The sequence below is a fragment of the Pelophylax lessonae genome, assembly GCF_965119305.1.
Source record: "Pelophylax lessonae genome assembly, chromosome: 4".
NCBI classification, from domain to species: Eukaryota; Metazoa; Chordata; class Amphibia; order Anura; family Ranidae; genus Pelophylax; species Pelophylax lessonae.
The window spans coordinates 30,922,861-30,948,748 of NC_138771.1; positions in this window are offsets into that span (position 1 = coordinate 30,922,861).

The window sequence follows — 25,888 nt, forward strand, 5'->3', positions numbered from 1 at the left end:
CACTCCCACCACCATACTTGGCTGTAAGCAGGGCTTTTTTTCAGCGGGAACGCGGGGGAATGCAGTTCCGGCACCTCCAGAACTGAATGTATGTACTTTATGTAATGTATGTTGCTGGGGATCAGTTGTTGCCGCGAGGGAGGTACTGTAGAGGAAGGGGTCTATTGATGCTGGCTACTGAGGAACCTTTTGTTGCTGGAAGGGATCTATTTTTGCAGGGGGGGGGGTCTATTGTTGCTGGTAGGGATCTATTGTTGCTGGGGGTGAATCTTATGTTGCAGGGGGTCAATTGTTGCTGGGAGGGATGTAATGTTGAGGGAGGGGTCTTTCTTTCTGGCTGCTGGAGGGTCTATTGATGCTGGCTGTTGGGAGTCTATTGTTGCTGGGGTGGATCTATTGTCGTTGAAGTGTCCATGCTAGATCTATTTTACTGTCTTTCTTGTTATCATTAACAAATTCCATCCAAAATACTTAGCACCACAAAATAATACTTGGGTCTCTATTCTCTAAAAGGGGCGGTATTGGGAGGTGGGTAAGGGGCGGAACCAAGGAACGGTTCTTGGAGGTGGGTAAGGGGCAGAGGCGAAGGGTGACTTAAAAGAGAAGAGTTCCTGAACCTATTCTCTGAGAAAAAAAGCCCTGGCTGTAAGCAAGACACACTTGTCTTTGTACTCCTTACCTGGTTGCTGCCACACACGCTTGACACCATCTGAACCAAATACGTTTATTTTGGTCCCATCAGACCACAGGACATGGTTCCAGTAATCCATGTCCTTAGTCTGCTTGTCTTCAGCAAACTGTTTGCAGGCTTTCTTGTGCATCATCTTTAAAAGAGGCTTCCTTCTGGGAGGACAGCCATGCAGACCAGTTTGATGCAGTGTGCGGTGTATGGTCTGAGCACCGACAGGCTGACCCCCCACCCCTTCAACCTCTGCAGCAATGCTGGCAGCACTCATATGTCTATTTCCCAAAGACAACCTCTGGATATGACGCTGAGCACGTGCACACAACTTCTTTGGTGGACCATGGCGAGGCCTGTTCTGAGTGGAACCTGTCCTGTTAAACCGCTGTATGGTCTTGGCCACCGTGCTGCAGCTCAGTTTCAGGGTCTTGGTAATCTTCTTGTAGCCTAGGCCATCTTTATGTAGAGCAACAATTCTTTTTTTCAGATCCTCAGAGAGTTCTTTGCCATGAGGTGCCATGTTGAACTTCCAATGACCAGTATGAGAGAGTGAGAGCGATAACACCAATTTTAACACACCTGCTCCCCATTCATACCTGAGACCTTGTAACACTAACGAGTCACATAACACTGGGGAGGGAAAATGGCAAATTGGGCCCAATTTGGATATTTTCACTTAGGGGTGTACTGACTTTTGTTGCCAGTGATTTAGACATTAAGGCCCCATTCACACTAGTGCTACTTGTCCCGCGATTTTGGACCGCAAAATCGCATGACAAGTCGTTTTCCATTATTTTCAATGAGCCCCATTCACATCAGTGCGTTTTGAAGTCGCACCAACATCAAAGTAGTTCCTGCACTACTTTGCCACGATTTTAATGCGTTTTGAGGCATATAGCCTTGCCATTGCTTTCAAAATCGCGGCAAAGTCACGGCAAAATCGCGCCGTGAAATCGCGGCAAAATCGTGGTAAAATTGCGTCCCATAAGTGTGAAAGGGGCCTAATGGCTGTGTTTTGAGTTATTTTGAGGGAACAGCAAATTTACACTGTTATACAAGCTGTACACTCACTACTTTACATTGTAGCAAAGTGTCATTTCTTCAGTGTTGTCACATGAAAAGATATAATAAAATATTTACAGAAATGTAAGGGGTGTACTCACTTTTGTGAGATACTGTAAATATATATATATATATAATATATATATACATACACACTATATTGTCTAAAGTATTGGGACGCCTGCCTTTACACGCACATGAACTTTAATGGCATCCCAGTCTTAGTCTGTAGGGTTCAATATGAAATCAGATAATCCATGATATTCACTTTACCTGTCAGTGGTACTGCAACACATTCTTTTTGGAATCTTATGAGGACTCCAAGGAGTGTATTATTCAGGTCAGGTCCACTAATAAGGACATAGTTTAGGGAGATGCCTTCATGCTTCGAGCTGGAGTCAAATACTACTCGTATCTGTCCTGGTTTCTGAGGATGATACACTCCAAATATTGGTAAGTACCAACATTCTTGTTTTTCTTGCAATGGTGGTGCTTTTTCAGCTTGACCACTGTCAAAGATCTTCTACATTAAATCATGGAAGGGTTCATTCATATCTGGCTTTCTGTCCAGAGTGCGTTACAATGAGGTGAGATGCTTCACTGCTTGTCCTTTGTTGTTAGGAAGGTGATGTCAGAGTGAATGGAAAGGTAGTGGCAGGGGCGTAACTACAGGGGTTGCAGGGGTTGCAATTGCAACCGGGTCCCATGCTCCAGGGGGCCTGTGTGGCTCCCCTGTACACCTGGATAGGAGGGGTGGCGGGGGCAGCATGTAGAGAAATCACTGTCCTCCTTTTTCCTTCCCTAGCTGCAGGAGGAAAATGGAGGAGATTGGTTCCTCTGTATGCTGCCCCCGCCACTCCTCCTATCCAGTTTGCTTGTGTTCTGCTGTCTCTGGGCCCCTGTGTGCCCCCCCCCCACCCCACTGTGCTCCCTCCCCTCTCCTGCCGGCTGCTGCAGGGGATGTGTCACAACAGAGAACCAGGAAGGGGTCGGTAAATATGTAATTTACCAGCTCCTTCTTTTTCTGAACGGACAGAGTCATAGTCAGTGACATTGTAAAAAAATAAAACAAAATGATAAAAAAATAATACAATTAAAATACCAAAAAATAAAAACTACTGACACCAGTGGGTGAACTTCCAGGATCGTAAAGGTCACACTTACGACCGGACCCTGGCATTCCACCACCGTGGGGAGGCCCCAAGATGGCAGGAAGGGGGCCCACTGCAGAACTTGTGAAAGGGTCCCGCAACGAGAGTAAAGGGCTTCAGGATCAGTGGGAAAAGCCCCAGGCTTGAAGAGAAGGGCCCATGCCAGGGGTCCGGGGGGCCCTTCGGGGTTTCTTGCACCGGGGCCCTGAAGGTTCTAGTTACGCCTCTGGGTAGTGGAGCTACCCAGCTGTTTGACCCATCCATGAAAACTTCTCTGTCTATGATCTCAAGGAAGAGGCTATCTTCAACGAATGGTGCTGGTTTGTCATCATCTTGCGTTCTTTCAAACACCTTGCATCCTAGCTCATCTGTATTTGCAGCTGAGGCGATAGCCTCCATGCAACTCTCAACTCTCTGCCGTTGCATTGGGTTTACTAGTCTCTCTTTAATCTGTAGCCTGTTGGTACAGGGGCTAAGACATGATGTGCTGCCATTTTGCAACATGTTTGTTTTGTAGACATTCACATTTGGTGGCTTGTGAGTTCTCTCCAGACATACATCACCAATGATGACCCATCCAAGGTCAAGACGTGCAAATGGTGCATTGTTTGGCCCATTGTACTCAGGGCCGGCCTTTGGGGTGTGCGAGCTGTGCGGCCGCACGGGGCGCCATGGGCAACAGGGGCGCCGTGCGGCCATCACATCTCGCAGACTGTGAGTTGCAGTTAGTTACTCACATCAGTGGAGTCCGAACGAGTGACACCAGCAGGCGCTGCCAGGTCCCCCTGCCCTGGGACTGGGTGAAGATCATCGCATCGGCACCTGAAAAAAAAAATGGCTGCTGCCGGCCCCGAAAGGCACACTGCACAGGCGCCGCTGCTCGGGAAAACCCGAACACGCTCGGCTATTCTCGGGCAGACGGGGCATGTGCAGTGGCGTCTAAGCGCCGGGAAGCGCCATTTTTAAATGCAAAGCCACTGTCCACAGAACGGTAAGTCACTGAGCCCTGTGCTGTGTATCTACTTTTTAAGAGAAATAATACAAAATAAAAAGTATTTAGCCTAGACAATGAAGGGGAGGATATAAGGGACTTAACCTAAGGAAAAAAAAAAAAGAAGTAAAATACAATAAAATAATACATAAAAATAATATGTTTACTACATAATTGCATTGGTAATGGCAGTTACATACATGTATGTAATGTATTGTAATGTATGTAATGTATACATGTATGTAATGTAATGTATCATGTATGTCAGGGATCTTCAAACTATGGCCCTCCAGCTGTTGCGGAACTACGCATCCCATGAGGCATTGTAAAACTCTTGACAGTCACAGACATGACTAGGCATGATGGGAATTGTAGTTCCTGAACAACTGGAGGGCTGTAGTTTGAAGACCCCTGATGTATGTAATGTAATGTATGTACAGTGGGTACGGAAAGTATTCAGACCCCCTTAAATTTTTCACTCTTTGTTATATTGCAGCCATTTGCTAAAATCATTTAAGTTCATTCTTCTTCCTCATGAATGTACACATAGCACCCCATACTGACAGAAAAACACAGAATTGTTGACATTGTTTCAGATTTATTAAAAAAGAAAAACTGAAATATCACATGGTCCTAAGTATTCAGACCCTTTGCTCAGTATTTAGTAGAAGCCCCCTTTTGATCTAATACAGCCAGGAGTCTTTTTGGGAAAGATGCAACAAGTCTTTCACACCTGGATTTGGGGATCCTCTGCCATTCCTCCTTGCAGATCCTCTCCAGTTCTGTCAGGTTGGATGGTAAACGTTGGTGGACAGCCATTTTTAGGTCTCTCCAGAGATGCTCAATTGGGTTTAAGTCAGGGCTCTGGCTGGGCCATTCAAGAACAGTCACGGAGTTGTTGTAAAGCCACTCCTTCGTTATTTTAGCTGTGTGCTTAGGGTCATTGTCTTGTTGGAAGGTAAACCTTTGGCCCAGTCTGAGGTCCAGAGCACTCTGGAGAAGGTTTTTGTCCAGGATATCCCTGTACTTGGCCGCATTCATCTTTCCCTCGATTGCAACCAGTCGTCCTGTCCCTGCAGCTGAAAAACACCCCCACAGCATGATGCTGCCACCACCATGCTTCACTGTTGGGACTGTATTGGACAGGTGATGAGCAGTGCCTGTTTTTCTCCACACATACCGCTTAGAATTAAGGCCAAAAAGTTCTATTTTGGTCTCATCAGACCAGAGAATCTTATTTCTCACCACCTTGGAGTCCTTCAGGTGTTTTTTAGCAAACTCCATGCGGAGTGAAAAATTTAAGGGGGTCTGAATACTTTCCGTACCCACTGTATGTAATGTAATGTATTGTAATGTATGTAATGTATACATGCATGTAATGTAATGTATTGTATACATGTATGTAATGTATTGTATGTATGCATGTAATGTAATGTATGTATGCATATAATGTATGTAATGTAATGTATGTAATGTAATGTATGCATGTACAGTATGTAATTGCCATTACCAATGCCATTATGTTGTAATAAACATATTATTTTTATTAATTATTGTATTGTATTTTACTCCTTTTGTTATTTGTTTTATGTTGAGTCCCTTATATCCTCCCCTTCATTGTCTAGAATAGGGATGGAGGTGCCTGTTTCACATGTTCCTCTTTGTGTATGTTTAGGTAACCAGGGGGCGAGGGGGAAAGATGGCCGGGGGGGGGGGGGCACAGGATTAGCTCGCACAGGGCGCCTGATTGTACTGCTCTCTGACCTTGTGGACTCTCAGTATGTCTCTTCCTAGTAGAAGGATAATTGTAGCACCTGGATCGAGTGCTGGAATCTTGTCCGATATTTGCGCCAGATGAGGGTAGTGACGTGCAATTTCAGATGTGGGGATCTCTGATCTATCATCTGGTATCAAATCGCATTCTATAAGAGTGGGAAGAGTAAGCTGTGTTTTCTCATCTATTGATCTACTGATCATCATCTATCAATGATGTAGTTGTTTGCTCTCCTCCCTGATGTCTCCATAACTCCTAAACTTGTCTTCAAATTATACAGAATTGAACTTCCTTGTCACCGAAGAGGTCAAAGAACTCTGTTCTTGCCAGAGATCTGTTACTTTGAGCATCTAAAACTGCATACATTCTGATTGCCCTCTTTCTGAGGCCTGCAGGATACACCTTGACTAAACATATCTTGGAGCATGATCTATAGCTAAATTTCTTTGTGCAGATCTCAGTGCACTTTGAGGTTATTGCTGGCGATGCACTCTCTTTTTGCTCCCCACCTTGATCTTCTTGGGTTACCGGATTCTCTGTTTTCCATGGTGCTGGTCATAGATGCAACGCAGACAGATGGTTGTCTTTATTGCATTCTTTGCATCGTATTGCTTTCACACAGTCTTTAGCAAGATGTTGAGTAGCCTGTTGAACCACAGCATCTGAAACAAATGCGCTTGTCCTTAACCACTTGCCGACTGCCGCAAGTACATATACTACGGCGGTCAGCCCCTCACAGGCAAAGTGACGTATGGGTACGTCACTAGCCTGTGAGGCTCTGGGGAGCGAGCGCACACCGCCGGAGTCGCGCTCCCGCTCCCGCTCGGTCACGGACCCCCCCGCGCGTGTGCCCCGATGTCCGCCGGGCACTCGCGATCGTCCTTTAGAGCGGGAGAAAGGCAGGCGGCTGATGTAAACAAGCCGCCTGTCATTCTCCCCTGTGTAAGAATAGTGATCATACGGTTCTACTATGTAGGACCGTTGATCACTGTTCCTACACCTCAAGCCACAGCCAATCACAGTTAGAATCACGCCCCTAGGGACACACACAACCCCTCCCTCTCAAAAAAAAGTTAACCCCTTCACTGTCAGTGTCATTTTACAGTAACAGTGCATATGTATAGCACTGATTACTGTAGTAATGTTACTGGTAACCCCAAAAGTGTCAAAAATGTCAGTCAAGGGTCCGATCTGTCCGCCGCAATGTCGCAGTCCCGCAAAAAAAAAATCGCAGATCGCCGTCATTACGCGTTAAAAAAAAAAAAAAAACAACAAAAATGACAAAAATCTTTCCCTTTGTTAGTAAACGCAATAACTTTTGCGCAAACCAATCAAAATACGCTTTTTGCTATTTTTTTTTTTTTTAATATATATTTAAAAATATGTAGCATAAAACAAATTGGCCTAAAATGTTAAAAAATTTTGATTTTTACATTTTTTTGGGGGAAATTTCATATAAAAAAAAATGTATTTCCCAAACTTCAGGTCTTTACTACTTGGCACCCCCTTTACTGTACACTCCTGGTTAGCTGGCTCCTGGATCCCCTTTGACCTCTCTGGAGTGGCCCCCTTTCTTAGGAATACCCGAGGGCAGATCTTGAGTATTCACGACACTGTTTTTCCTGAAGATCTCTGCCCAGCAGCTCCACTTGGTCAGCAACTCTGGATCCCTTGCAGCCCAGCTCAACCTCAGGTCCCTAGGCCGACTGCTTGGACCACCTTCTCACTTTTACAGGAGAAAAGACAGCCGTCACCTCGTCCTGGGACTGATGCTCCTGCCAAACGACACCCTGTCACATGGTCCCCTCCAATTTATGTCCAAACCCAGGATGCATTGCAGGAATGCCCTCCCATTGGAACCGACATAAACTAGAGTGTGCCACTGGCTTGGCTTCCTCCACTGTCCAATGAGCTCCCTCATTGGCTGCAGTGTCGACACTTGCTCAGACCCCGAGAATCACAATTGGAAACATGTAACAGGCTAAACTAATAGATCAGGCCCTCCTGATAAGCAGACAGGGACACAAATATGCTTTTCCTAGCACCTACTTAGGAGGGTCCTACAGTTGTTTCTCAGTCTTTACAGAGCTTAAAGCGGAGTTACACCCTAAAATTAAACTTACCTCCATCTTCATGCCCGGGGTCACCTGAAAAACAAATGCATAATAGCAATTTTTTATTTTTTTTTTTTACTTACCTGGTTTAGAAGAAAATATACTTACCTTACTTCCTCTTCCTCCCCTCGGCTTGCAATGATTCCTGGGAGCTGAACGTCATCGCTCCCAGGAATCAATGCGCCTGCACCGGCCCCAACATCAGTTCCGGTGCAAGCGCCGTCATACCTTGCTAAACAGCTTCCGGGCATGCCCAGAAGCTGTGCAGGGATGACGCTGCAGCACCGGAAGTGACGGCGGGGCCGGTGCAGTGCATCGTGGGACCGAAGAAGACGGAAGAGGACACAGAAGAGGATCACGCTAGCTTCAAGCTGCCCACACCTGAGATGGCAGCGCTGGACAATACATTTTCAAGGTAAGTATTTCTTCTAAAAGGTAAGTGCAACCCGGGACAGATCAGAGGCTATCCATTGTGGAATGTACTAGCCCTGACTGTCCCGGGGGTATTTTTATTAAAAAAGCTTTTCTAGGGTGGAACTCCGCTTTAAGCCTCCCATGTTCAAAAAGGCGAAGCTTGGGTCATTGCGCATTTTAGCTTGATTCACAATGAACTTGGCGAGGAAGGAGAAAGGGGGAAATGCCACCTGATGATCTTATTTGTGTTTTGATGCTTGCATGATCCATCTTTCTTGTAAGTTGTAAGGAAGCTTCTCGATTGCCGGTTTGACTCCACGTGCTGTATCCAAATATGAGAGGCCTCGCAAAGTATCCACCAGCTTTTGCCACCTCCAGTTCTAAAAGTATGTCTCCAAGCTCTTTCAGCTTCTGATTGTCTTTGTTATTTTTGGATAATTTTCAGTTTTCTTCAGAAGTGCATCTTCAGTTACTTCAGGTGACCCATAGCAGTCTTCCCATCTCTGCCATACCATTGTAAGCCCTGCTGTCACATGTACTGACCTGATTCTTTAGGCTTTCTCAGAAGACTCTGGTCCGAGCCATTTGGAGAGTAGGTGAAGCTTATCCGTCTGTCAGATTTAAAGCGGAGTTCCACCCTCGGGAAGTTTTTTTTATTAAAAATACCCCCGGGACAGTCAGGGCTAGTGTATTCCACAATGGATAGCCTCTGAACTGTTCCGGGTCGCACATAAATTTAAGAAGAAATACTTACCTTGAAAATGTCTTGTCCAGCGCTGCCATCTCAGGTGTGGGCAGCTGAACCCATGCGTCCTCTTCGGCGTCCTCTTCGTTCCAGAATGCCATGCACCGGCCCCGCTCCTCATGTTCGGTGCAGGCACGTCATTCCTGCACAGCTTCTGGGAATGCCCAGAAGCTGTTTAGCAGTGAATGACATGCCTGCACCGGAACTGACGTTGGGGCCGGTGCAGGCGCATTGATTCCTGGGAGCGATGACGCTCAGCTCCCAGGAATCAGCGCAAGCAGGAAGTGACGACGGGCCGCGACCGCAGAGGGGGGAAGAGGAAGTAAGGTGAGTATATTTTCTTCTAAAACAAGGTAAGTAAAGAAAAAAAAATGTATGATTATCCAATTGTTTTACAGGTGACAGAGAGGAAGAAGATGGCGAAAAGTTGTATTTTAGGGTGGAATTCCACTTTAAGTCTTGGGTGCTGCTTAGAAAAGATGACTTCCGTGCCCAATCGTTTTCTGGACGGTCATCAAACTTCAGGAGACCAGAGCTCACCATTTCAAGTATTTTGTCACATCTGTGGCTCCTGCTGCCTCAGGTGAGCATTTTCTGTGACAGACACAGGGCATGTTTGTGGCTGATAAGACGGCGGGGGTGCTTGGTTAAATGCACTCTGGTCGTGTGGTTGTACTCCTCTGCTGCAAGTCTTTCTGCTATAGGCCAGATTTATGTTTTCCCGAGTAGGGATTATGTCACCAATTGTTTGGTTTCCTTAGGACCAACAGATTGGTCTCTGAGTATGTAACCACTTGGCTTGTCATAGTAAAGTCCTGGTTCAGTCTTGTAACATTAAGTGCTTTGAAAGTTGTGTGCTGCTAGCAGGACCTTTGGCGATTTTAATGCATCATTAGACTGTTGATCAGTGATCATGGTGGCGTGCAATTGTACATACTCACATGTGTGTTGGATTACACTGAGAGGTGTCATCTGGGTATCACAGAGTGTTCTCTGTACTGTTCTTCAGCAGCTCTCATGAGAACCTTGGCTTCAGCCAAGGCTGCTGAAGCAGTTTTTTTTTTTCTTGCTTGATAATATGTAAAGATTCTTTCACCTCTGCTTTTCTTCTAATTGCTTCAGCTTTACTTTTAGCTTTATTCATATGATGTTCTCCTCCTATGCAGCCCTGTTGTCGTATCATTTCAGCTTCACGTATTGCATAGGAAGCCGGTGCACGTGCGGCTTCTGCTTTTGCATGGGCCCTGACGGCTGCAGCACTGGTGGACGACAGGTTAGAGCACCTTGAATGTCTACAGCTAGTGCGCCTGGACCTGGCAGCTTCAAACACTAGCTGTTGTCCCAGTGCCGGGACAAGGTCATCTGGTGCCCAGGGCGAAGATGGCAAACTGCGCCCCCCCCGCCCCCGGGGTATAAAGAAAAAGTCAGTGTCATTTCAAAACCAATATTTCCCATAGATGCCAATGTTAAAAACAAGGAGCAGTGCTATGTCAAGCTGACCAAGATTTCCTATAGATGCCAATATTAAAAACAAGGAGCAGTGCCATGCCAAGCTGACCAATATTTCCTATAGATGCCAATATTAAAAACAAGGAGCAGTGCTATGTCAAGCTGACCAAGATTTCCTATAGATGCCAATATTAAAAACAAGGAGCAGTGCCATGCCAAGCTGACCAAGATTTCCTATAGATGCCACTGTTAGACAGGGGGCAGTACCATGCCAAGCTGTCCAAGATTTCCTATAGACGCCAATGTTAAAAACCGGCAACAGTGCTATGTCAAGTTGACCAAGATTTCCTATAGAAGCCAATGTTAAAAAACGGGAGTAGTGCCATGCCAAGCCGACTAAGCTGTGTCCGTACTCGTGAGCATTGCCGGTCCTAGCAAGCAAGATGGTCATCGAGGCGGGCAGGGAGAGAGGAGGCAGGCAGGGAATTTGGAGAACTGAAGGCAGCCTGACAGGAATCTTCACTGAGTGAAGCACAATGCCGGACGTTGATCCGGTGTAGCATGAAGAACGATTTGCCATTCAGAGGTGGTTTGCCTGCCGCAAATGCTCATCCCCAGGAGCCTCTCATGGGGCCCCCCACTGGTCCCGGGCACTCAGTCAGATGGGTCGGTCTGCCCCTGGTATGAACTAACACACCAGGCGGGCGGGTGAGCGGCCGCTAATAGCTGTAACGAAGTGAGCCCTTCACTTCCCTGTCAGTGGAGATACCCGCCTGACAGGGAAGTGAAGGTCTCACTTCGTTACAACTATTAGCGGCCATTCGCCTGCCCGCCTAGTGTGTTAGTAGTCACACTGTCACACACACTTCACCTGTGCTGTGCTGCGCCCCCCTTCCTCTACTAAATGGTGCCGCCAAGGGCACCTGCCCCTTCCGCCCCCCCCCCCCCCTGTACCGGCTCTGTGTTGTGCAATCCGATTGACTACAGACTGTAGAGCTTTGTCGTTTCGTGTAAAAGCCAGTGGGGTGATTGGCCAAAGGTAGAGCCAATCAGCGGGTCGTTCGCCGGCCACCCGTGGTCGCTCCCTATAGAGACAGAACAGCAGTTTGCTTCTGTAAACAAGGCAGACCACCGTTCTGTTAGAGAAGAACACAATGATCTTGTGTTTCTGCTATTTAGGAACAGGAATCCCTATGTTCATCTCGTAAGTACATCCCCCACACAGTTAGAAAGCACCCCCTAGGGCAGTGATGCAGAACCTTGGCACCCCAGATGTTTTAGAACTATATTTCCCATGATGCTCAGCTATACTGCAGAGTGCATGAGCATCATGGGAAATGTAGTTCCAAAACATCTGGCCTGCCAAGGTTTGCCATCACTGCCCTAGGGACACTTAACCCTTTGATCACTCCTGGGTTAACCCCTTCCCTGCCAGTGTCATTATTACAGTAACAGTGCATATTTTTAGCACCGATTACTGTAGTAATGTCACTGGTCCCTCCAAAAGTGTTAAAATGTCAGTTAGGGGTCTGATCTGTCCGCCGCAATGTAGTAGTCCCGCTAAAAATCGCAGATTGCCAACATTTCTAGTAAAAATAAATAAATAAATAAAAATGACAAATCTTTACCCTAGTTTGTAGACACGATAACTTTTGCGCAAACCAATCAAAATATGCTTATTGGGATTTTTTTTTTTTACCAAAAATATGTAGCAGAATACAAATTGGCCTAAATTGATGAAAAAAATTTGATTTTTTATATTTTTTTATTGGCTGTGTTTTATAGCAGAAAGTAAAAAACTATTATTCTTTTTTTTTCAGAATTGTCGCATTTTTTTTGCTTATAACGCAAAAAATACAAATTGCACAGAAATACCACCAAAAGAAAGCTCTATTTGTGGGAAAAAAAAAGACAAATTTTATTTTTGGTACAGCGAGCGTCTCACGATTGCGCAATTGTCAGTTAAAGTAACGCAGTGCCGTATCGCAAAAAGTGGCCTGGTCATTAAGGGGGTAAAACCTTCGGGTCCAGAAAAGGTTAAAAACCTTCGGTTTTAGTCAAGTGCATTCCTAAATTTTTGGCTTTGATTTCGGCACTGAAATTTTATTTTCAGTGCACTATTGTTTAAATCTGCTAGTACTTCTAAAACCACCCCCAGACTGGCAATGCTCTGCTCCTTCTATTTGTTTCATGTCTACAGTCAAAAAACAATCCTCAATTTGATCCCATGAATTATTAAAGTGTAACTCCACTTTTGTTGAGAAAAAAACATTCCCCTCTGGGTGATCTCTGTACATTGCAAGGATTTTACCAAACTTTGTTGCAGATTCCTACCTTATGTTATTGTGAAGAAATCATTGTTTGTTCCTCTGTGTCTCTGTGCTGAGTGGGTCAAATGGGAGTGGTTTCATAATTATCTATCAGCTGAGCAGCTGCAGGGCTCTAATGAGGGAAGCTGCTGGGCCAGCATCCCTTTAGACGTGTTCCTATTGGGAGTATCTCACCAAAAATGACATTTTTGTTGCAGGGGATGCCAGAAATCTGACTTGTATCTTTGTGCAGACTTCTGGGAAAATTGGTGAGCCAATCACACAAGCAGGAAATGATGTTTCTGGGGGTGTGGTCAGTATACATTATGTGTACAGAACAGCTCCAGGCGGCCATATTGTATTGCATTTTCTGAAAATTACAACAGCTGCAGATTGAAAACGAAAGGTAATTTTTAATACCCTCCTCTTCAGAGAAGCCTATCCTACCCACACCTTCAGAGAAGCCTATCCTACTCACACCTAACAACTATACTTCCATTTCCCCCATCAGCTCATCCCCCACAGTTATTGCCTTTTGTTTCACTTGACCCTCCCTCCTAGATTGTAAGCTCTAAGGAGCAGGACCGTCCAATTCCTCCTGTATTTAATTGTATTGTAACTGTATTGTCTTCCCTCATATTGTAAATCGCTGCGCAAACTGTTGGTGCTATATAAATCTTGTATAATAATAACATTCAATCACAATATGATTTGTGTCGCAATTGTATACGCTATATTGTTTTTTCTTTATTTGCTGTTTTTTTCCCTATGAAAGTGGAGTTACCCTTTAACTATTGGATATACATTCTGTGTACAGAACAGCTCCAGGCGGCCATATTGCATTGCATTTTCAGAAAATTACAACAGCTGCAGATTTAAAAGGAAAGGTCATTTTTAATACCCTCCTCTTCAGAGAAGCCTATCCTACGCACACCTTCAGAGAAGCCTATCCTACCCACACCTTCAGAGAAGCCTATCCTACCCACACCTTCAGAGAAGCCTATCCTACCCATACCTAACAACTATACTTCCATTTTCCCCATCAGCTCACCCCCCACAGTTATTGCCTTTTGTTTCACTTGTCCCTCCCTCCTAGATTGTAAGCTCTGAGGAGCAGGGCCGTCCAATTCCTCCTGTATTGAATTGTATTGTAACTGTATTGTCTTCCTTCATATTGTAAATCGCTGCACAAACAGTTGGCGCTATATGAATCCTGTATAATAATAACAATAACATTCGATCACAATATGATTGTGTCGCAATTGTATACGCTATATTGTTTTTTCTTTGTTTGCTATTTTTTTCCCTACAAAAGTGGAGTTACCCTTTAACTATTGGATATACATTCTGTGTACAGAACAGCTCCAGGTTACCATATTGTATTGCATTTTCAGAAAATTACAACAGCTGCAGATTGAAAACGAAAGGTAATTTTTAATACCCTCCTCTTCAGAGAAGCCTATCCTACGCACACCTTCAGAGAAGCCTATCCTACCCACACCTTCAGAGAAGCCTATCCTACCCACACCTTCAGAGAAGCCTATCCTACCCACACCTTCAGAGAAGCCTATCCTACCCATACCTAACAACTATACTTCCATTTTCCCCATCAGCTCACCCCCCACAGTTATTGCCTTTTGTTTCACTTGTCCCTCCCTCCTAGATTGTAAGCTCTGAGGAGCAGGGCCATCCAATTCCACCTGTATTGAATTGCATTGTAACTGTATTGTCTTCCCTCATATTGTAAAGCGCTGCGCAAACTGTTGGCGCTATATGAATCCTGTATAATAATAATAATAACATTCAATCACAATATGATTTGTGTCACAATTGTATACGCTATATTGTTTTTTCTTTATTTGCTATTTTTTTCTCTACGAAAGTGGAGTTACCCTTTAACTATTGGAAAATCGAATCAATGTTCGGAAAAAAAAAATTCCGAGTGAAATTCCACTGGCGTATGGCCGGCTTGAGAAAACGGGAGGGGAACAAAACAGACGGATGAAAATTATTTAACAAGATTAGGAAAAGGTTGATTCTCTTCGGAAAAAAAAAAAAAAAAAAACGGGGATAATTGTAATACAATAAAGAAGACTTCCTGCAATTTGCAGCAGCTGGGGAAATTCTTTTATCTTCAAAGACCTGGATGAGAACTTTGAATAGGGCCGCTTTTATCTTAGAGGAAAGAATTTGATAACTAGCTTTTGTACCTTATAAACTGGCGGGTTAGTAGGTCTTCCTGACTCTTGGGAGCAGAATAGTGGAAGCCGTATGTAGGAACAGATAGCCTTGTCTGTGCTGTGAAGACACCGCGGTTATGGGAGCCCTCAAGGGACAGTTATAATGATCGGGACAGAAAAGTGAAGTCTGTCCCGGAGCTGGAAAGTGCATCGTTTAATGAAAATGTTGTCTGTTATTAATAGATTTATGGTTGCAACAAGCCTTGGAGGGGGCCTGGAGTATTCGGCAAAGTGTTTCAGTTCTGCGTAGAGTTTCTGTTTTTTTTATTTTTATTTTTTTATTTATTCTTTAGCCCTAGAAAAGAGCAGTTACAGTAACCTCAAGGAAGAGATACAATCAAGAGGCGGCCCTGGGCGATGAAAGGTCTCTGTTGTTTTTCAGAGCGGGCATTTGTAGTTCACCATTCAAGGTCACGGAGATGATTAGGCTCTCAGCTTAACATGCAGTCACTGCTACTAAAAGTTACATTGTCTGAATCGTTTTTTTTTTTTTCTTCCTGCTAGAACTCAATGGCAGTACGTCTTACGAGAGGCAATGGATCTTTTATTTATTTATACGCAGCCCCGCCAGGCTAACATATAGCAGATGAAACAGAACAATGATGTTCTCTTCTTATGAAACCTTACCGTCGAAACCCCTAATTACTATCATCTAACATTTCCTACTGCAGCTGTACCCCCTGCAGGAGCCGCTTGGACAGTGGCGGCTGGTGCTCAAAATTTTTGGGGGGGGCGCAAACAGAAAAATTAGTGACCAGCGTGCCCCCCATCAATGCAGAGTGCCACAGCGTGCCCCCATCAATGTAGAGTGTCACAGCATGCCCCCCATCAATGCAGAGTGCCACAGCATGCCTCCAATCAATGCAGAGTGCCACAGCATGCCCCCAATCAATGCAGAGTGCCACAGCGTGCCCCCCATCAATGCAGAGTGCCACAGCGTGCCCCCCATCAATGTAGAGTGCCACAGCGTGCCCCCCCATCAATGCAGAGTGCCACAGCATGCCTCCAATCAATGCAGAGTGCCACAGCATGCCCCCCATCAATGCAGAGTGCCACAGCATGCCTCCAATCAATTCAGAGTGCCACAGCATGCCCCCAATCAATGCAGAGTGCCACAGCGTGCCCCCCATCAATGTAGAGTGCCACAGCGTGCCCCCCCATCAATGCAGAGTGCCACAGCATGCCCCCAATTAATGCAGAGTGCCACAGCATGCCCCCATCAATGCAGAGTGCCACAGCGTGCCCCCAATCAATGCAGAGTGCCACAGCGTGCCCTCCATCAATGCAGAGTGCCACAGCAAGCCCCCATCAATGCAGAATGCCACAGCAAGCCCCCATCAATGCAGAGTGCCACAGCGTGCCCCCCATCAATGCAGAGTGCCACAGCATGCCCCCAATCAATGCAGAGTGCCACAGCATGCTCCCCATCAATGCAGAGTGCCACAGCGTGCCCCCATCAATGCAGAGTGCCACAGAATGCCCCCAATCAATGCAGAGTGCCACAGCATGCCCTCAATCAATGCAGAGTGCCACAGCATGCCCCCAATCAATGCAGAGTGCCACAATATTAATTCGCTATTGTCACACAATGGGTGGGCCCGGGCACACTGCTCTGCTCTGCACTGCTCTGCGCCCCGGGCCCACCCTTTAATGAAGCCTATTAGAGCCTCTGGCTCTAATCACGTGCTTCAGAAAAAAAAACCCATTAAACTCCATGTATCCAGCACCCGCATGCAGATTAGGGGGCCGGACGCATGGATGGGGGGGGGGGGGTGGCGCCCCTGTGCCCCCAACACACCAGCCGCCACTGCGCTTGGATATTGGTTTGCCTGGGCCTCCCATTGATTAATCCACAGCCAGATACCAGGTTTTTTCACACAGCCAGGTACACACACTATTCAGTTTGTTATCTTCAATGGCCAGTCTAGGGGATTTGTTTTTGTGTTTTATTTGAAGAACTTGGATAGGAGAAGTAAGTCAGTAGGATACTCCAAATTAACTATTCACAGGTGATGACATCTCCCTCAGTAAAACTATTTAGCAGATCATCTGCAGAACCATACAAAGCCTGCATGGGATGAACAAGTCCCTTTGTAGCTGAAGGAACCCAATGAACCTTGCCTCTTCCAGATACTAGCCAGTGTCTCCTTTAGCTTGCACCCAATAGCTGACTTCTAGCACTCAGAGGTGGATCCAACAGCGCAAGTCCCAAGGATCCCCCAGGGAGGCTCCTGAAGCACACACGGCAGCCCTCCCTCAGTCAGCTCTCATAAGGACCATGGGTTGCAACTTCAATGTTTCTGGCCCTCAGGTCGACCACCTGAGGCTGCATGGCAGCCTGTGCTGAAGGAGAGGCAGCCGCCCCCCCCCCCACCTGGACCTCTCTCTCTCTCTAGAGCAGTGATGACGAAACTTGGCACTCCGGATGTTTTGCAGTCCCACTAAAATTGCTGATTGCTGCCATTACTAGAAAAAAAAAAATAAATAAATAAAAATGACATAAATCTTTCCCCTAGTTTGTAGACGCGATAACTTTTGCGCAAACCAATCAAAATACATTTATTGGGATTTCTTTTTTTTTTTTTTTTTTTTTTACCAAGAATATGTAGCAAAATACAAATTGGCTACAAATAAATGATGAAAAAATGTGATTTTTTAAATTTTTTTTATTGGAAATGTTACATAGCAGAAAGTGAAATTTTTTTCAAAATTGTTGCACTTTTTTGTTTATAGCGCATAATCGAAAAACCGCAGAAGTGATCAAATACCACCAAAAGAAAGCCCTGTTTGTGGGGGGAAAAAAGGGCATCAATTTTACTTGGGTACAGTGTCGCACGACCACGCAATTGTCAGTTAAAGTAACACAGTGCCAAATCGTAAAAAAAAAAATGGCCTGGTCATTAACCACTTTCAGACCGGAGGATTTGGCTGCTCAATGACCAAGCCCTATTTTGCGATTCGGCACTGCGTGAATTTAACGGACAATTGCGCGGTCGTGCGACGCTGTACCCAAATGAAATTGACGTCCTTTTTTTCCCCACAAATAGAGCTTTCTTTTGGTGGTATTTGATCAACTGTGTGATTTATTTTTTTTGCGCTATAAAAAAAAATAGCAACAATTTTGAAAAAAATAACAATATTTTTCACATTTTTTTTATGAAATTCTCTCAAAACAAAATGTAAAAATCAAATTTTTTTTAACATTTAAGGCCAATTTGTTTTCTGCTACAAATTTGTGGTAAAAAAATCGCAATAAGCGTATTTTGATTGGTTTGCGCAAAAGTTATTGCGTTTACTAACTACGGCAAAGATTTATGTCATTTTTATTGTTTTTATTTTTTTTTTACTAGTAATGGCGCGATCTGCAATGTATATTGATTGGTTTGTGTGAAAGTTATGGCATCTACACTGGAATATTTATTTGTTTGTTGCATCCCTATAACTGATACATCTTCAAGAGAGCAGATTCCTTTAAAAAACAACAGCCTTACTTACTGGATCACCTGATGAAAATAAAGGAAAGAAAACAAATGCAGCCATTATATCTAAGGATTGATAAGCTACGATATAATACATGTTTGCTCTTGGGTTTATTACTGCTTTGAGGACCTTAGTATGTAAGTTCCTTGAGGGCAAGGACTGATATGAATGTTCAATAACAACTTCAACTCAGGAAAGTTTTTTACCCCCTTCATGACCGGGCCATTTTTTTCTAATCAGTACTGTGCTACTTTAACTGGTAATTACATGTTTATGCAATCCTGTACCCAAGATACATTTATGTAATTTTTTCCACACAAAAAGAGCTTTCCATTGTTTTTTTTGTTTTTTTTGCTATATAAACAGAAGGAGTGTGTAATGTATAGAATGCAGGGGACAGGAGTATGTAATGTACAGAATGCAGGGGACAGGAGTGTGTAATGTACAGAATGCAGGGGACAGGGGTGTGTGATGTACAGAATGCAGAGGACAGGGGTGTGTGATGTACAGAATGCAGGGGACAGGAGTGTGTAATGTACAGAATGCAGGGGACAGGGGTGTGTAATGTACAGAATGCAGGGGACAGGAGTGTGTAATGTACAGAATGCAGGGGACAGGGGTGTGTAATGTACAGAATGCAGGGGACAGGGGTGTGTAATGTACAGAATGCAGGGGACAGGAGTGTGTAATGTACAGAATGCAGGGGACAGGAGTGTGTAATGTACAGAATGCAGGGGACAGGGGTGTGTGATGTACAGAATGCAGAGGACAGGAGTGTGTAATGTACAGAATGCAGGGGACAGGAGTGTGTAATGTACAGAATGCAGGGGACAGGGGTGTGTAATGTACAGAATGCCGGGGACAGGAGTATGTAATGTACAGAATGCAGGGGACAGGAGTATGTAATGTACAGAATGCAGGGGACCGGGGTGTGTAATGTACAGAATGCAGGGGACAGGAGTGTGTAATGTACAGAATGCAGGGGGCAGGAGTATGTAATGTACAGAATGCAGGGGACAGGAGTGTGTAATGTACAGAATGCAGGGGACAGGAGTGTGTAATGTACAGAATGCAGGGGGCAGGAGTGTGTAATGTACAGAATGCAGGGGACAGGAGTGTGTAATGTACAGAATGCAGGGGACAGGAGTGTGTAATGTACAGAATGCAGGGGACAGGAGTGTGTAATGTACAGAATGCAGGGGACAGGGGTGTGTAATGTACAGAATGCAGGGGACAGGGGTGTGTAATGTACAGAATGCCGGGGACAGGAGTATGTAATGTACAGAATGCAGGGGACAGGAGTTTGTAATGTACAGAATGCAGGGGACAGGAGTGTGTAATGTACAGAATGCAGGGGGCAGGAGTGTGTAATGTACAGAATGCAGGGGACAGGAGTGTGTAATGTACAGAATGCAGGGGACAGGAGTGTGTAATGTACAGAATGCAGGGGACAGGAGTGTGTAATGTACAGAATGCAGGGGGCAGGAGTGTGTAATGTACAGAATTCAGGGGGCAGGAGTGTGTAATGTACAGAATGCAGGGGGCAGGAGTGTGTAATGTACAGAATGCAGGAGACAGGGGTGTGTAATGTACAGAATGCAGGGGGCGGCTCCATCCATTCCCCCAATCCCATTCTGGCTCCATCCACCACCCTGATCCCATTCTGGCTCCATCCACCACCTCGGTCTAATCCAAGCTCCATCCACCATCCTGATCATATCCTAGGTCCATCCACCCCCCAATCCCATCCCAACTCTATCCGTTCCCCAATCTCATCCCAGCTCCATCTGTCCCCCTGATCCCATCCTGGCTCCATCCATCTCCCAATCCCATCACACCTCCATCCTTCCCCTGATCCCATCCCGGCTCCGTCCATCTCCCCGATCCCATCCCGGCTCCGTTCATCCCCCTGATCCTAACCAGGCTCCGTCTATCCCTGCAATCCCATCCTGGCTCCATCCATTACCCTGATCCCATCTTGGCTCCGTTCATCGCCTCGATCCCATCCCAGCTCCATCCTTCCCCCTGATCCCATACCAGCTCCATCCATCCTACACACACATCCCAGATCCATCCATCCATCCCCCACACCCATCCCAGGTCCATCCACCCCAAACACCTACCCAAGCTCCATCCATCCCAAACACCCACCCCAGCTCCATCCATCCCAAACACCCACCCCAGCTCCATCCATCCCAAACACCTATCCCAGCTCTATCCACCCACCCCCTCCTCTTCTTCCCCATGCTTCCCTCCTCTGCAAGTTAGTGTAGTAGTAAAAATCACAGACCTCAGATCAGCTGCATTGTGGCAGAGTGGTGTGCTGCTCCCCACCTCCTCCTCTGTGTACAGGAAAACACAGGAAGGAGGAGGGGCGGGTTCAGTGCACTCCACTCCCTGCACAGTCGGGGAGAGTTGCCGGCTGCCATGTGTTGCTTGCAGTTTGTGGGAACCAAGCCGCCCTGCACCGTTACGGGCATTCAGGCCTGATTTGCAGAGACTCTGGGACATAAGCCATTTTCCGGGATGGTCCCAGCAGATCAGGGACTGTTGGGAGGTATGGGTATTGTCAAGAGGAAGATGAGAGACACCAGATCCAACAATGCAGACCAGCTGAAGGCTGCTATCAAAAGCAACCTGGGCTTCCATAACACCTCAGCAGTGCCACAGGCTGATCACCTCCATGCCACATCACATTGATGCAGTAATTCATGCAAAAGAAGCCCCAACCAATTATTGAGTGCATACTATACTGTACATGTACAGTAAGCCAATAATTTCTGTATTAAAAATCTTTTTTTTTTTTATTGGTCTTATGTAATATTCTAATTTTCTGAGATTACTGAATGTTTTCACTAGCTGTAAGCTATAATCAGCTAAATTAAAAGAAGGAAATGCTTGAAATATATCTCTCTATGTGTAACGCATCGATATAAAATATATGAGTTTCACTTTTTTAATTGAATTACTGAAATACATTAACTTGTTGATGATATTCTAATTTTATGAGATGCACCCAGGGCCGCTGTTAGAAATCACGGGGCCCTGTGCATCCTACCTGATGGGCCCCCTTCAACACTGCCCTCGGCCCCACCCGTGGCCCAGCCCCTGTCTCAGTCCCGTTGACTACTAATGTTTTCTTGGGACCAAGAACTGGTCGGCAGCTCAGTCTTTGTGCTGAGCGGAACCAGGCACTTACATGAGATCACTCCGCCAGGGAAGGCAGTGAGTGGCCAGCTGGAACTACAACATGCGGAGCAGAATTATGTACCTGCGCCCCGAAATAAAAAAAGTCCCTACTCTGATCTCACCTGTAGAATCTAAGTATACACCCCCTAAGCAAGTAGAAATGGGGGTGAACTTTAGCAAGACCTATTTATTAATTTGGGAGAAATTAACTATATATAAAGCTGCCGGGCCCCCCCTGTTGAGCTGATGGGGCCGGGGCCCAGTACAACAGGACTGGTTGTACTGCCTTATCAGTGGCCCTGGATGCACCTGTATATACGTACTGTGGATGGGAAGTGGTTAAAGTGTAACTCTGCTTTTGTTGAGAAAAAAACATTCCCCTCTGGGTGATCTCTGTACATTGCAGGGATTTTAACAAACTTTGTTGCAGATTCCTATCCTTTGTTATTCTGAAGAAATCATTGTTTGTTCCTCTTTGCTGAGTGGGTCTAATGGGAGTGGTTTCATAATTGTCTATCAGCTGTGGCAGCTGCAGGGCTCTAATGAGGAAAGCCGCTGGGCCTGCATCCCTATAGACGTGTTCCTATTTGGAGTATCTCACCAAAAATGAAATTTTTGTTGCAGGGGATGCCAGAAATCTGACTTGTATCTTAGGCAGACTTCTGGGAAAATTGGTGAGCCAATCACACAAGCAGGAAATTATGTTTCTGGGGGTGTGGTCAGTATACATTCTGTGTACAGAACAGCTCCAGGCGGCCATATTGGATTGCATTTTCAGAACATTACAACAGCTGTAGATTGAAAAGGAAAGGTCATTTTTAATAACATTCAATTATAATATGATTTGTGTCACAATTGTATACGCTATATTGTTTTTTCTTTATTTGCTATTTTTTTCTCTTTAACCATTTCTGGACCAGAAGATTTCCCCCTTTAATGACCAGGACATATTTAGCGATTCGGCACTGTTTTATTTTAACGGACAATTGCGCGGTCGTGCGATGCTGTACCCAAATAAAATTGATGTCCTTTTTTTCCCACAAATAGAGCTTTCTTTTTGTGGTATTTAATCATCTGTGCGATTTTTATTTTTTGCGCTTTAACAATGAAAAAAGCAACAATTCTGAAAAAAAATATATATATTTTTCACATTCTGCTACATAACATTCTCAAAAAAAAAAAAAAAAAAACATTTTAAAAATCAAAATTTTTTAAAATTTTAGGCCAATTTGTTTTTTGCTACATATTTTTGGTAAAAAAAAAAAAAAATCGCAATAAGCGTATTTTGATTGGTTTGCACAAAAGTTATCACGTCTACTAACTACGGGAAAGATTTATGTCAATTTTATTGTTTTGTTTTTTTTGCTAGTAATGGCGGCGATTAGCGATTTGTAGTGGGACTGCGACATTGCGGCGGAGAGATCGGATCCATAACTGACATTTTTTACACTTTTGGGGGGACCAGTGACATTACTACAGTAATCAGTGCTAAAAATATGCACTGTTACTGTATTGATGACACTGGCAGGGAAGGGGTTAACACTGTGGGTGATCAAGGGGTTAAATGTGAGCCTAGGGGAGTGAATCTAACTGTGGGGAGGGGGGGGTGGCTTGTGAAATGATCATATAGACATGTGTTCCTATATAGAAGGATCACAGGAGCTCTGTCATCATTCCAGAGAGAAGAACTCTCTCTCAGCGTGGAGCGATCGCGGGTGTCAGGCGGCAATTGGAGCCACCTGCCCCATGCATCGGAGTCCCCGCTGCCGAGTGGGGGCGGGAGCGCGCCGCCGCCGGCTCACGCTTGTCCCCTAGCTCCCTGGTCGTGACCGACGTAGCCCTACGTCGGTTTGCCTCTCTCAGCGGGGAGCGATCGCAGGTGTCAGGCGGCAAACGGAGCCGCCTGCCCCATGCATCGGAGTCCCTGCTGCCGAGTGGGGGCGGGAGCGCGCCGGTGGCGGCTCGTGCTCGACCCCTAGCTGCAGGCGCACAACCGACGTAGGTCTATGTAGTTTCACGCAGGAGAGGGCGCCCTGCCGCTGTAAATCGGCGGAAGTTTCGGCAGTACACCGGCCCTGCTCCTCTCACAGGCGGAGTGCATTCGATATCACTCCGCCTGTGAGCCGGGACTACAAAGGATGTAGTGGCTCCGAGGCTGAAGTGAGAGACTTGCGGGAGAGGATTATGTGCGCCCCCCATCACGTGGCGCCTGGGCGCGGTGCACCCCGCGCACCCGCCCAGGATCGGCCCTGGGTGGGCAGTCCAGAACCGGTTAGATAGACATATAAAGAGTTGAATCAAGAATGAACTACTAGTCTAAATGACATAAGAAATATTTACTGTATCCCTTGAGACGTAATGATTTCTAGGTGATAGGTACTCTTTAGAGTGAATGCTTTATCCTTGTCACAGAAAGAATAAGCATTTCATGTATACCTAATGCAATGAGTGAACACCAATATTAGCAGTATTAGGAAAGCTGCATTGTAACAAATAGCTAAAGACTCACAAAGGCATCAGTGACTTTTACGGCTTCCTTGCTCCATCTCGGTCATTAATTTCCTAGTGAGGGATGAGATGGTCACTTTGTACAGTTCTGCTCCATTCATTATGAAGGATGGGAAAGAGTTATAAATGTGTCTGTGTGATGTATGCTTAGGTCATTGACTAGAGATACAATGAAGCTATAACTCAATCCCAACGTCACCTGATGACTTAACTTTTGGAGGTTTTCTTTTCCTGATGACATTTATAAAGTTATAAATGTGAATGCGCACACTTAACCCTTCGTTGATGAGACGTCCTTGTTTACAACAAGAGGATAAACAACGTTCCTTTCTTAGACAAATGAATTCCTAATAATTGCCATGAGCATTAAAATTTGTGAGTGCCACCGCAAATGTTCTGCATATTAACCACTTCAGCTCGGGAAGGTTTTACCCCCTAATGACCAGGCCATTTTTTGCGAAATTATTTTAACTGACAACTGCGCAATGGGCGTCCGCAGAACTTTTTTTTTTTTTTGGGGGGGGGGGGGGGGGCATCATTTCAAGGTCACCCATGCTCTGTCCCTTTTCTCTCCCATAGATCCATCTTTATAGCAGGGTCCCCATAGATCCCTCTTTAGTCTTACCTTTTCACCTTTATTCACTGCGCTACCAGGTTTTTCTGCACCACCAGGTACTCCAGGCTCTCCCCGCAAAGAATATATATATATATTTTTTGCAAATATGACCCCCTTTATAGCAGACCAGGATCCCCATAGATCCCCTTTAGAGCAGACCAGGGTCACCATAGATCCCCCTTTAGAGCAGGCCAGGCCAGGGTCCCCCATAGATCCCCTTTAGAGCAGACCAGGGTCCCCCATAATTCAGGCCAGGCCAGGATCCCCATAGATCCCCTTTAGAGTAGACCAGGGTCGCCATAGATCCCCCTTTAGAGCAGGCAAGGCCAGGGTCTCCCATATATCCCCCTTTAGAGCAGGCAAGGCCAGGGTCTCCCATAGATTCCCCCTTTAGAGCAGGCCAAGGTCCCCATAGATCCCTCTTTAGTCTTACCTTTTCACCTTTATTCCCCGTGCTACCAGGTTTTTCTGCACCAGCAGGTACTCCAAGCTCACCCTGAAAAGAATATATATATATATATATATATATATATATATATATCCCCCTTTATAGCAGACCAGGATCCCCATAGATCCCCTTTAGAGCAGGCCAGGCCAGGGTCCCCCATAGATCCTATATTAAAAAAGAACAGCGCACACGTGCAAAAGAAATGACTATCAAATATGGAGACAATCCATAAATAAAAATGGGGATTTAGTCCCACCATATGGCCATATCGTGCTCAAGCCCACCACTGCGTCAAAGTACCCCATTATCAGTGGGTCCTACACTATCCATAAAAAAGGGGTGAATCCAGCCTCTCCAACAACACTCCTTGCTGGGATGGATGTGCTAATGCACTACAGGGGACTCCTCCTATATCTACTTGATAGTGGACACCAATAGAGTACAGGTGTGTGTGGGGGATGGGATGCTCAACCTCAGAAGTCTGGTCAGACCGAATACATAATAAACAAGCAAAAAATTGGGGGAGCAAACCCTGAACATGTATATCTAAAGCCGGTGCAGCTATGGACCAAGCAACATGTATATTAAAAAAGAATAGCACACACATGCAAAATCAAATATGGAGACAATCCATAAATAAAAATGGGGGTTTGGTCCCACCATATGGCCATATTGTGCTCAAGCCCACCACTACGTCAAAGTACCCCATTATCAGT